A 13,893-nucleotide genomic window follows, 5' to 3' on the forward strand; every position below is an offset into this window, starting at 1 on the left:
ATTCAATGTTGCTCACAGCAACTCTATGCCTTCTGCCTGGATCAGGTATCTGCTCGTTTGTGTGTTCCAATTGGGCAGCATCTCATTTCTTCCCTTTCTCTCCAAAATTTTCCTTCATTTTATTTTTTGTAGAAAGGCCTTTAAGTAATGGCTATCTTTATTCCTTTTGGAGCTCGTGGTATAATAAAACATTTACCTCCGTATTTCATCTACATTTAAGTTTAGTGATTTCCTATCTTCTTGGTCAATGCTTGTACCTCTTAGGGTTCTGAGTCTGTTCTATGAAAAAGTTGCTCAGAACCTCTCCCAAAATTGCCTTGGTTTAAGTGACCTTCTGCTTACAATGTTCAAACATTTTTTTTTTTTTTTTTTTTTAGCTGATCCTTACTTTTTTCCCCTCGATTTCCCTGTTCTTCATTATTCTCCCTGGCCACACTTCTGCATTTTGTTGTCATTCAGGAAAAGCTGGAGAGAGAAAAATTACCTGGTAATTCTTATCCTCTCTACTGGGAGGATAAGGTGGGACTCATTCCACCTTGACAAGATGACTACTGATGACATCAAACAAGAGGACAGATTCTGCCTAGAGACCATTGGGATCCGACGCTGGGTTCCAACCAATGGTGAAATCAGAACATCACACTTACTAGGAGAGAAGACTTTGCGAGCCACTTGTTTCAGACCAATAGAAGTGAATTATCGCGAACTTAGAGTAAGAGGGAAGTATTTCTTAAGTTTCTCTTGTAGTGAACTGGAGTTTATCTCTGCTTCTGGGAGAGGTACCAATGTAATCCTGCTTGAAATGTCATTTTGAGAAAACATTCATGGCACAGAAAAGTTTGAAAACCCTTGGATGAGATCGTATATCTTTCCAGCCACCTGAAATTGAGGTTTAATCTGTATTTTTATCTGTGTTTAATGCACATTCCTCACTTCGTCCGTGGGGTTCTCCTTAATAGTTTATTTCCTGAGTCTTCCTCCACTTACTCTAACCAGGGATATATCTTCAAAGGTCCAAATGACAACAAAATTTTGTGTATATCTTGACTCTTTGATAACACACTCAGTGTCCTTCTCTCTTATGTTACTGTCTGAACTCAAGGCTTAATTTATCAAATTACATCTGACTACTATTTAGGTCCTCCATTTTCTTAGATAGGGAAGATCACCAGTTACACCAACTACAATTATTTTTATACCACACCTTTTACAAGTAAACTTTATAATACTATAGGAACTTTAAAAATTAAAGAAAAACCAAGACAAAATGTGTCAATCATTAAATAAGAAGTTTTTGAGATTCCAGTTAGCCAAGGCGAAAAGAGAAAGCTAATGAATTAACATTATCCAATGTTAATGGATAGTATCCATTACCAAAGGAAGGTATCAGTTCCTCAAATAGCATTTTTCTAAATTTTGATTTCTTAATGTAATTGATAGATTACAACATTTCAATAAACCTAGCATCTCCCATGTTCTCCAATACTCTCATATCTTCAGAATCTATAAAATGGTAATAATGTAGTAGTCTCATTTTATCCAAGGGGCATATGTTCCAGGACACCCAGTAGATGCTTGAAACCATAGATAGTATTGGACTCTACATATTCTATTCTTTTCCTATACATACATACCCATGATAAAGTTTAATTTATAAATTAGGCACAGTAAGTTTGCTGAGGATAACTAACACAGGAACAGAAAGCCAAACACTGCATGTTCTCACTTATAAAGGGGAGCTGAACAATGAAAACACATGGACACAGGGAGGGGAACAACACACACTTGGGCCCTGTCGGGGTGGGAGTGGCAGGGAGCGAGAGCATCAGGATAAATAGCTAATGCATGTGGGGCTTAATACCTAGATGATAGGTTGATAGGTGCAGCAAACCACCATGGCACACATTTACCTATGTCACAAACTGGCATATCCATGTATCCCAGAACTTAAATAAAATTTTAAAGAATTAGGCACAGTAAGAGATTAACAATAATAACTAATGATAAAATAGGACAATTATAACAATGTGTCAGCACCATTACTGTTGCCATTATTAAGTAAAATAAGTTTGTTTGAACATAAGAGCTGCAGTACTGGGACAACATATCTGATAACTGAAATGGCTTTTATGTGATTAATGGGTGGGAACATCTACAGCACAGATAAACTGGACAAAGAGAAGATTCACATCCCAGCTGGGCTGGAGTGGGATGGTGTGAGATTTCATCAAACTACTCAGAATGGGGAGCAATTTAAAACTTATGAATTATTTATTTCTGGAATTTTCCATTTAATATTTTTGGACTGAGGTTGACCACAGGTAACTGAAATCACAGAAAGCAAAGCCACAGATAAGTGAGCTGGAGGTGGGGGACTACTGTAATAGTAACTATTAAAAATCAACATTTTTGTAGGTCAGAAATAGTTAAATATTGCCAATTTCTCGTAGGTTAACCCCATATCTCATGGAGTTAAAAAGATCAGTTATATAGAGAAAAGTTTCTCCCACCCCATCTCCATCTAAACCTAATGATCCTTTCAATGGTTTATTGTATCTTCTTCCAGAATATCTGTACATCAATGTAAGCAAATAAAAATATCTATTCTTTATTTTTCTCCTTTTCTTAGAAAGAGTACACCATATTCACCATTATAGGTCTTGCTCTAAAAAAAAAGTATCTTATATATCAGTAGCTTTCTGTCACCCTCCCTCCTTTTTTTTTTAATAGTGTAAGTATTCCATTGTAAGAATGTAACATGAGATACTTTACCAACCCTGACTGATGACTTTTCAGGTTTATGATATTTTTTGTAAGATGACTACTGATAACATAAGACAAATGTTTTGCTATTGTAAATAATGTTGTAGTGAATAACATTGACATTATGTCTATGTATGCAGATTGTATGATTAAGATAAATTCTCAGAAGCAGAGTTGCTGAATCAAATGGTAAATATATTTGCAATTTTGATAGTTACTGCCGCATTGCCTCCACACAGCCAGTTTCTGCTCCTACTGAGTATTGAATGAAAATGCCATTTCTCCACAGCATCATCATCAAAATGTGCTGTAAAATGATTGAGCTTTTTGCCAATATGATAAGGGGAAAGTACTGTTTTAGTATGGTTTTAGTTTGTATTTTTATTATTTTGAATAAAGCTTAGTATTTTTTCATTTAAATATCATTTGTATATTTTTCCCCTAAAAAGTTTATTCATCTTTTTTCTCCCTTTACTTTTAAATTATGGATCTTAGTCTTATCATTTTCTGGGAGCTTTCTGTATATTAGGGAAATTAGCACTATGTTTCTAATATAAATTGTAATTATTTTCCCCAGTTATTCACCTATATTCTGACTCTGCTTATGTTTTTGTTTTACCAAGTGCAAGATTTTATTTTTATGGGTGTGAGCATATGTATTTATCTGTTTTTTCTTTAATAGAGTTTAGATTTTGAGTCATAGACCTTACTCCAAGGTTATAAAAGATTTTGCTATGTTTTCTTCTAGTATCTTTATTTTTCAAAAAAGACATTCAATTATTTGACTCATATAAAATTTTTCATTTTATAGAATGTAAGATTTGGATCAACGTTATTTCTTTCTTAATGTGGCTAGTTTTTCTATCATCATTTATTGAAAAGCCCAGCTTGTCAGCCTTGTCAGGTGGCATTTCAGATGCCACCTTAATTTATGTCTGTCTCTGAGTATTTATTTTGTGCATTGCTTACTCTGCTTAATCTTGCGCCTATAACACACTGTTTTCATTATGGAGAATTTATCATCGGTTTTAACGTCTGGTAGTCCTAGGCTCTTTCCAATGCTCTTCTTTTTTAGAGTTTTAGAATCACCTTTTTTAAGTTATTTGAAAAGTATCCTCTTGGTACTTTTGAGATTACATTTCTAAATTAATTTAGGGAGAAGTAACATTTTTGTGATGAGTCTTTCACTCAAGAATACCTTTTTATTTGCTTAAGTCTCCTGACCTTCTGAAATGCTTGCCTCACATAGGACTTATACAGTTATTGTTATTTTTACCCCTAAGCATTATATCTTTTTTATTGCAATTAGAAATGAGATTTTTGTCTTCTATGACATTTCCTGTCTTGTACATTTTCTGATTTCATGGTATACATGAAATCTATTGATTTCTGTATATTAATTTTATACTCTGCTACCTTATTGAATTCTCTTACTGCTTGTAGTAGTTTTCTAGTTGATTTTTAAACTCCCCAAATATTAAAATCACATAATCAGAAAGCAGTGGTGGTTTTATCTCCTCTTTTTCATTTCATATAAGCAATATATGACTATATTATCATTGTATAAAAATGTCAAACAACCTAGAAAGATTTTGAATCACAAACTAGAATCTTTCCTAATTTCCCCAATCAACTATCTTTCCCAAATGTAACCACTCTTCATCTAAAGCTCTACAGACCTATTTCCATTTCCTTTATCTACATAAAACAATACATGTTTGTTTTATATTTTCATATTTGGAATATACTTTATATCCTATACTTTTACATAGTTGTCTTTTAAAATATTTTTTGAAACAACCACAAGCCTACAGAGAAGCTGCAAGCACAAAACAAAGAACTTATTTTACTAACCACTTGAAAGTAAGCTACTGACCCAATAACTCTGAATACTTTAGTGTGAATTTCCAACATACAAGGATGTTATGCAATAAAATCAAAACCAGGTAATCAACATCAGTGCATCAAGACTGTATATATTAGTTAGGTCAGGGAAAAAGAACCAAAAGGATAAGTGCATGTATATAAAGGGATTTATTAAAAAGTATGCACTCCCATGACTTTGAAGGCTAAGTCCCACAGTCTTCTGTCTGCAAGCTGGTATAGTTTGAAGACCTGAGAACCAGAGAGTTGATGATGTGGATTCTAGTCTGAGTCTGAAGGCCTGAGAACCAGGAGCATCAGGGGTAGGAGAAGATCAACGTCCCAGCTCAAGCAGTCAAGTAGAGAAAGAATTAGATCTTCCTGCACGTTTTGTTTCATTCAGGCCCTCAGCAAACTAGATGGTACCCACCCATATTGGGGAGGGCCATGTGCTTTAGTCAGTCCACCAATTCAATTGCTAATCTCTTCCAGAAACACCCTTAAATAACATTTTACAGGATATCTGGGCATCCTGTGGCCCAGTCTAGTTGACACGTAAAATTGACCATCACACCATCTAATCTGAGACCCCATTCACATTTCAACGATTATCTCAATGTTCTTTGTGGCAAAAGGAGCCAGTTCAGTGTCACACGTTGCAATTAGTTGTGATGTCTGTTTACCTTCCTTCAGTCTTTCCTTGACTTTCATGACCTTGACATTTTTGAACATTACTGTCAATTATTTTGTAGAATGTCCCTTGACTTAGGTAGGTCTGATTTTTTTTCCCTCATGATTAAGTTCAGATTACACACAGGAAAACAGGGACATTGAACATTTTTAAGTGCTGTTGGTTATCTATATATCTTCTTTTGTAAAGTGCTTGTTCAAGAGTTTTATCTACTTTAAATGTTTTTATTTTATTGTATTATTTTATGATTATTAATTTTTTTATTAATTTATAGTAATTTGTGTATTCCAGATATAAATCCTTGGCCAAATATACCATTTAAGAAAATCTTAGTCTGTGATTTGTCTCTTCATTTTCTTAATGGTAACTTTTGAGGAACAAGAAGTTTTACATTTTGATAAAATATAATTTTTCTATTTTCTATGGTTAGTAATTTTTGTGTCCTATCTAAAACAATTTTTGTCTACCCTACATTCATGTTGACATTTTTTTCTGTTTTCCTTTAACACATCCAAATTCTAGATTATACATACGGCTTTATGACTCATTTTGAATTGATTTTTGTGAATGCCATTGGGTAAAGTTTCAAGGTTCTTTTATTCTTTTTAAATTTAGAATGGATATCCTGTTCTGTTGATCCTAGTGCCATTTTGTTGACAATACTCTTCTTTACCCCCATGAATTGCTTGATACCCTTCTGCTGTCTTTGTTAGGGTAAAATTCATATAACATAAAATTAACCATTTAAAAGTGTACAGTCCAGTGGCAGTCAGTGCCTTCCTGAGGTTGTGCAACCATTGCCTGTATCTAGTCCATAAATTTTCCGTTGCTCCCAAAGGAGACCCCATGTCTATTAAGCAGTCACTCCCCCATTCTGCCTTCCCTTATACTTTTTTTTGAAAATCAATGAGCTGACCAATATGTTCGGGTCTCGATTTTGTTCTTCTAACCTATATATCTAGTCATATACCAGCCAAGCAAGTTTTTGGTCACTGTAGCTTTATAGCAAGTCTTAAAATCATGTTGTAAAAGTTTTCCAACTTTATTGTTTTTCAATATTATCTTGACTACTCAAAGTCCTTTGTATTTCTCTATAAATCTTAAAATTAGCTTGTCATTTTCTATTAAAATAAAGCCTGGTAATATTTTGGTTCAGAAGGTATTGAATTTATAAATAAATTCAAACTTTGAGAAGTATTGACATCTTAACGATATTGAGCCTCTGAATCTATGAATATGTTATATTTACACACTTGTTTAAGGCTTCTTTAACTTTTCTCAGGGAGTTTTTAGTTTTCAGTGAATGAAGCCATTTAATCCTAGAGTTTTCTTTGTGAGAATGTTCTAATTACATGATTTTAAAAATAAATCTAATGTTATTCAAATTTTCTATTTATTCAGTATATTTTGGTAAGTTGTGTTTTTTAAACGTACTTCTCCAGTTCATGTGTTATTCAATAGTTGGCATTATGTTGTTCTTAACATCCTCTTTTTATCTCTTCAGTATTGGCAAGCTGTATCATAACATTCCCTCTTTATTCCTAAAATTGGTAATTTGTGTGTTATCTCTTTTTGTCTTGATCCAGTTTTGCTAAAGGTTTATCAATTTTATTAATATTTTCTAAAAGTGAACTTCTTGTTTTAACTTTTCATATTGTTTTCTATTTCCTTAGCTTTCATTTGTCTTTATTATCTCCTTTCTTTTACTTACTTTAGGTTTGACTTTCTCTTCTTTTTGTAGCTTCTTAAGGTGAAATCAATTGAGCTTTATTTTATGGCCTTGCATAAAATGTTTCATCCTGGTGAATGTTTCATGTACATTCTGCAGTTGTGGGTATAGATTTCTATGTTCAATATAGAAACAAACCTACATGTCAAGTTGGTCTATTCCTTAGATACTTAATACATATATAATTTATTTCAATACCTGGTAAGAGGTGGGTATCTAATTTTTTTCAAATATATACCCCTTGTTTTAATATCTGTCACAGTTGATTTGAAATGACACCTTTTTCATATCATTACTATCCTCGACTTCTATATTATTTCTTGGGAGTCACATACACAATTACCTAATATAAGAACTGCCATAAAGAACCAGTCTTACCAATAATTTACTAGAAGTGTATTTTATTTATTTATTTATTTATTTATTTATTTATTTATTTATTTATTGAGACAGCTCTGTCGCCCAGGCTGGAGTGCAGTGGCATGATCTCAGCTCACTGCAACCTCTGCTGCCTGGAGTCAAGCGATTCTCCTACCTCAGTCTCCCGAGTAACCAGTAATTCAGGTATGCGCCACCTTGCCTGGTTAATTTTTGTATTTTTAGTAGAGATGGGGTTTCACCATGCTGGCCAGGCTGGTCTCAAACTCCTGACCTCGTGACCCGCCCGCCTTGGCCTCCCAAAGTGCTGGGATTACAGGCGTGAGCCACCGCACCCAGCCCTTAGGGTATTTTATAAACAGACATAATTCATCAACACCATTAGTTCCTCTTTGCTTCTCTATGGTATTCTAACCTATTATATATAATATGTGTGTATATATATAATATACAATGTAAACATATATGTTTAAATATTTGCATATTTTATATATTCTACCTTATATATATTTTAACTACAAAATTACTAGATATGTTTAGGGCCATGCTAAAAGCCACAGCAACCCAACTATATAACAAATCACTATGAAATCAATGACAAGGACAGAGCACTTTTATAGAAACCATGATTTTGCTAAATAAATGCTCAACCTATAATAAGTAATTTGAATTGGCTTGAATTGCTGACATCTTTTCTTAACTCCTGGAGATAATACTAGTCAGAGTGCTGGGGTCTTCCTCTGATTGAACTGTGAATGAGTTTATAACATGTTCCCTTGGAAGAACTTGTTCTTTTTAGGTTGGTGCACCCCTCTGAGCTTAGCTAGCAGTGAGTAGAAAGCACTATTCCCATGAAAGAGATGGTGTGAGTAGACCATGTTGGCTGTTTGGGTGTGGGCATGTGGTAATGGGCTAACAAATGCTTTCTCTGGCCTCTGGGCTTTTTATCTTTTCCTCAGCCACCTTGGATAGAATTAATTATTTTCTCTTAGAGACTTAGAACTTCTCTCTTAAGATGTTGATCACATACTGGTTTGTCCTATTATTTGAAGACATGACCTACTCTACCTACCAAAATGTTCCTTTGGAGGCCAGAGGCCATGTCTTTATCATAATTGTAGGTGTCACTGAACCTGGCCGTCTGCTTTAGCACTTGGGAGGTGTAAAGATTAAGCCCTCTGCGGGCACACCGGCTCACATCTGTAATCCCAGTACTTTGAGAGGCTGAGGTGGGCAGATCACGAGGTCAGGAGATCAAGACCATCCTGGCCAACACGGTGAAACCCTGTCTCTACCAAAAATACAAAAATTAGCTGGGTATGGTGGCACGTGCTTGTAGTCCCAGCTACTTGGGAAGCTGAGGCAGGAGAATCACTTGAACCTGGGAGGCAGAGGTTGCAGTGAGCTGAGATCACGCCACTGCACTCCAGCCTGGCGACAGAGAGAGACTCCTTCTCTGAAACAAAAAAAAAGAGTAAGCCCTCTAGATCACCAGAAAACAGGGTCAGAGACACAGTGCTAGGGCTCTCAAGCACGGATGCTGCTTTCCTTCCTCGGAGAAGGGTGTGGCCTATATGATAATGCAGTTGGCTCCAGAACCAACTCAGTCTGAACCTTTTAAACAAGAATGCCAGGATTGTCAGAGTTATTGTGGACTGGACAATGGAAGTCCCAAGTTTAAAAGGCAGTGGGAAGGCAAGTATTCAGGGTGTTTTCTGCTCAGGTTTCCTAACCAGGTCAGAGAGTGTCACCAGCAGCTGTGCACCATCTGTGAGTCAAAGCTTCAGAGAGAAGCTCTCCTAGACAGGCTGTATCTGATTCTGCTCCATACTGCTGCCTGGCTTCCCTTAATGTCAGGCTCCTTGGCTGAATAAATTAGGAATTTCAGGTCTATGTATGTAGTATTTTCCCACCAATCTCTAATCTGCATGAAATGCCAGAAAGAAAATTGAAAGCACTGTGGTAAAGGAGAGAAGAGAAGCTGTAAAACAATGAAGTGTGCCAAATGAGACTACAGGGAAATCCAGTTGGATGCCTAGACAGAGTGTGTGTTTTCTCTACTTAACTTACTAGATGAAACAGTGGCGGTGGTTGTTAGTGGGGGTGGGGGGAGATGATTGTAAATTAGGGGGAAAAATTGAACCAAATAGCTACTTTGCATTCAGCACACAGTAAAAAATATACTCAGAGGAGCCCTCGGTTTTAAGAACCAATTGATCAAGGCATGTTTTGGCTGTGAGTGAAGAGCCACATATGACCAAAGCTGTGTGCAACAGCAAAGCACAGCAAACTGTGGCTGCCAAGACTTCCGATTACGCCATTAATAAACTTCATGTCCTTGCTTAAGTATCTCAAACTCTCTAGCACTCTGTTTCCTATTCTACTAAGGGAAAGCTTGAACCAGGCTCTTTTAGTCCATTTATTTGTCTCCTAAATGTCAAACACAGTGCAAAGACATGAGCAGACTATGATGAGCAGACTATGATGAGAGAGTCCCTGCTCTTGAGGTCACATTCCAACCAGGAGAAAGTTCAGTATCTACCTTTATACACAGCCAAATCCAATAAAACTTTATCAAATTCTTTTCATTTAAAAATCCTATGACTTCATGGAGGAAATGAGATTAATAAAAGTAGCTTGAAAATTAAAAGCACAGTACTAATGCAGGTTTTATCATCGTCACCCCAAAACCTGAAAAACCCCAATTTACATTGAATTTGCAATTGATTCGTGGTTTTGTTCTTCATGAGGAAGAAAAAGTTGCAGACAGTATGTTGAAGCAAAGATTTTTGCAGAGAAAGGTGTACCTCTGTTTATGGAAAAATAGTTTATTATTCATTTATCCACTCATTGCTGGATGTTTTAAACAGATTTATATAAACTTTGGGCACCATTTGGATATAGTTAGTGGTGGTTTGGCTATGGCATTCCAAATATACCCCCTTAAATAAAATTATCTCCCATGGCAGAAAAAGTTATGTCTGCTCTTGGTGTGAATATAAATAAGTAGTATTAGAAGGCAATTTGGCAGATGCAACGAAAATTTCTACCAAAATGTTGAAAAAGAGTATACTTTGTAACCTAGCAATTCAAATCCTATTCAAAGGCAATGTACATGCCAAGGCATATATATAAGGCTCTTTGGTGCAGCACTTTTTAAAATCAAAAAGTAGAAATGGCCTAAATTCCAGAACTACAGGAATAGTTAAAATGCTGGGCCACTGAATCCAATGAAATACATCTAGAGATACAAATGTAAAAATATCTCATAGTACATTACTAAATTTGAAAAAAGCAAGTCACAGAATAATACATTTTTTTTACTTAATTTATGTAAAGGAAGCTATACACACGTCTATATACACTAAGCTATATCCAGTAGTTACCTGGAAAAAAAAAAAAAGAATTCTAGTGAAAGGTAAAAGAAGACCTTAGTTTTTTGGTTTGTTTTTTTTTTTTTTGACTTTCATAGTTTTGTGTTTCTTGACTTTTTGAACATGAGAATGTCGTCTTTTATTACTTGTGAATGATTTTCATTTTAATAATTAAAATATAGAGAAAAATAGAGTAATGGTTCATGTTGCCTTGTTCTGTCAAATTAAATGCTGTGCAAGAATACAATGGTTAAGAACATGAACTTTATATAGTCAGACTAACCTGTGATCCAAATCTGCTCCTAATACTTATCAGCTATGTGACTTTGTATAAGTCATGCAACTTCTGTGGTTCTCTGTTTCTTCATCTGTGCAATAAGGATAATAAATGTAAATGAGATAATTTGCATAAAGTATATAGCACAGTATTTGGTACGTAGGAATTATTTGAAAAGCAGTAGCTGCCTTTCTTCCCCTTGTCTTTTTAAAAATTATTATTTATATCACCCTCATGATCACAAAATGATTTCAATAAAGTATACACATGGACTTTTAAAACTCACTTTACCAGTATAGGTATGTATATGCATACTCATATGCTGTGGAGAGGTCCTATTTCATGCATATGTTTAGAATGGCCACTTTTTTCCATTAAGTTCCTATGGTACTGAGCCAGTGAGCCATGAGCTATACTGAATAAAGTCCCAGGGAATTGACTTTTTGCAGCATTACCCTAAGCCCTGGAAAGGACAGGCTTCTGCCTTGGGCTCTGTATGTTAGAGGACCCACATCATCAAGTCCCTGAGACGCCAAATTATATACCCCATATCCTTGAAAGAACAGTTACTTGTGAAGATTTGCGGGTTTAGTCACTGCCAACTTTGGAAACAGACACTAATTTGGAGTTTGAAGAGGATTTGGGTGGCAGGAGCACTTGATAAGAGAAAAGGCAACTTAATTAATTTATCCAGTCTTCCCTCTCTGATATCATGAGTGCTCTAGATTTTTGTCTAACAAAGTATCTTTTCATGGTAGTGTTCAGCATCCATTTTCTTATTTCTCTTTGTGTTCTAATTTGTGATTCAGGAAGGACCCATGAATTAACACTGTGCTACAGCACACATGGTAACTGAGGAACATTTTGTAATATATAATAATCCAATAAGTGTATAAATACACACACATATAATATATATATAATACATATATACATTGTATATAATAATATGCATAATATATATTACATATCTATATAATACCAGCAATTTGATATCACCTCTTTACATTAGCAACCAAAAGGACACTGAAAGCTAGAATTCTCAAGTTTTAATTTTATACGAACAGTAATAAAAATCAATAAAACACAAATACTAAAAACAGCTTTTCTTTGCTTTTTAAATGTTTTATGTTTTTAGTGGACAAATAATAATTGTACATATTCCTGGGATACATAGTGATGTTTCAATACATGTAATGCAGAGTGATCAGAACAGGGTAATTAATTAGCATATTCATCATCCCAAATATTTATCATTTCTTTATGTTGGGAATGTTCAATGTTTTCCTTCTAGCTATTTGAAACTATAACTTTTTAGCTATAATCATCCTACAGTACTATAGAACACTAGAACTTTATTTTTCCTATCTGGCTATAATTTTGTATTCTTTAACAGATCTCTCTTTCAAAATAAAAATTAATCAGTGACAAGCCTCCGAAAATGGCGCTAACATGGCTGATAAAGGAAAAGGTGCACAAGCCAAAAGTTTGCTCCAAATCTATCTTTGTACTTGGCACTCTTTTGTGTAATTCCTTTGTGCTCATTACTAGGAGGCATGGTCTTTACTGTGCCCTTATCCATGACATTATTGGGAATAGTACATAGATTATATGTAATATTTTCTGGTTCTTTTAAAATATGAAATGTTTTGATTAAACCTTACAGCATCTCTTGGACACATAAAGAAATACAAGTTGCACCAAGAGAGTTAAGCAAAAGATGCTCAAAAAGAAAATTGTAGTCGTCACAGAAAATCAAAGTAATTTATAATTAGAATAAATTTTATAATTAGTATAATTTGTGCACAGTTATTTGGTATAAATGGATGGGTGCTATTAATAATGCTAGAAAAAGTTTACAAAACCCTAAAGAAATCTAGTCTTCTTTTACTTTTAAAAGATTTAACACACACACATATTATACGTATATAACATACAGTATTTTAATTATAAAATGTATTTTTATAAGTAATAGAAACTACATGTGAGTTACCCAATAAAAATGACACATCAATAAAATATAAGAAAATTTGAAGTTGGAAACAAAAATGACTCTAAGGAGAAACAAATAATATGTGCAAATAATCCTGAAACTAATTTTTTGTATTTTTAGTAGAGATGGGGTTTCACCATGTTGGCCAGGCTAGTCTCGAACTCCCGACCTCAGGTCATCCACCGGCCTCGGCCTCCCAAAGTCCTGGGATTACAGGCATGAGCCATCGCCCCCAGCAACAACAACATAATTAGTACATTTTCTGAAATAAAGGAAAGACAGTAAATTCTGTGAAATAAATATATAATAATTTATGAATTTTGTATGTCTTTATTACTCATCCTAACATCATCAGCCTTTCAACAGAATACCCAGACAGACCATCTGATATTTTGCCAACTTTCAGTTAAATAAAAACCACAGCTTTCTAATACCTATAAAAATTTTGTAGTAATGAAGGTGTATTTGTCAAAATAGGAGAACGGAACATATTTGGCTTAACAATTTGTAGCATGAAATATAACTTTGAAATAATTGGACATATGCTTCTGGGTTCTCCATTTGTGTTCTTATCCGGAGCCCTGAAAATTTTAGGGGTGGGCTGCTGTGTTACACTTACACAAGTGACCCTTCTACCCATACAAGGAGCAAATAATCGTAAGTGTTGCTCATCTTACCACAGGGAAAGTAAAGCATCCTGCTGGAGTGAGGAGTGAGGCGTTGCTGGTCTACAGAAGCACTGGAGCGTTTCAAGCCCTTGGGCTTGATTCATGACATTCTTTCTGTCTAAGTGACTACAGAGGAGGAAAATACCCTCTCCCCCAC

This window comes from Gorilla gorilla, chromosome 11, assembly GCF_029281585.2.
Source record: "Gorilla gorilla gorilla isolate KB3781 chromosome 11, NHGRI_mGorGor1-v2.1_pri, whole genome shotgun sequence".
Classification (NCBI taxonomy): Eukaryota; Metazoa; Chordata; class Mammalia; order Primates; family Hominidae; genus Gorilla; species Gorilla gorilla.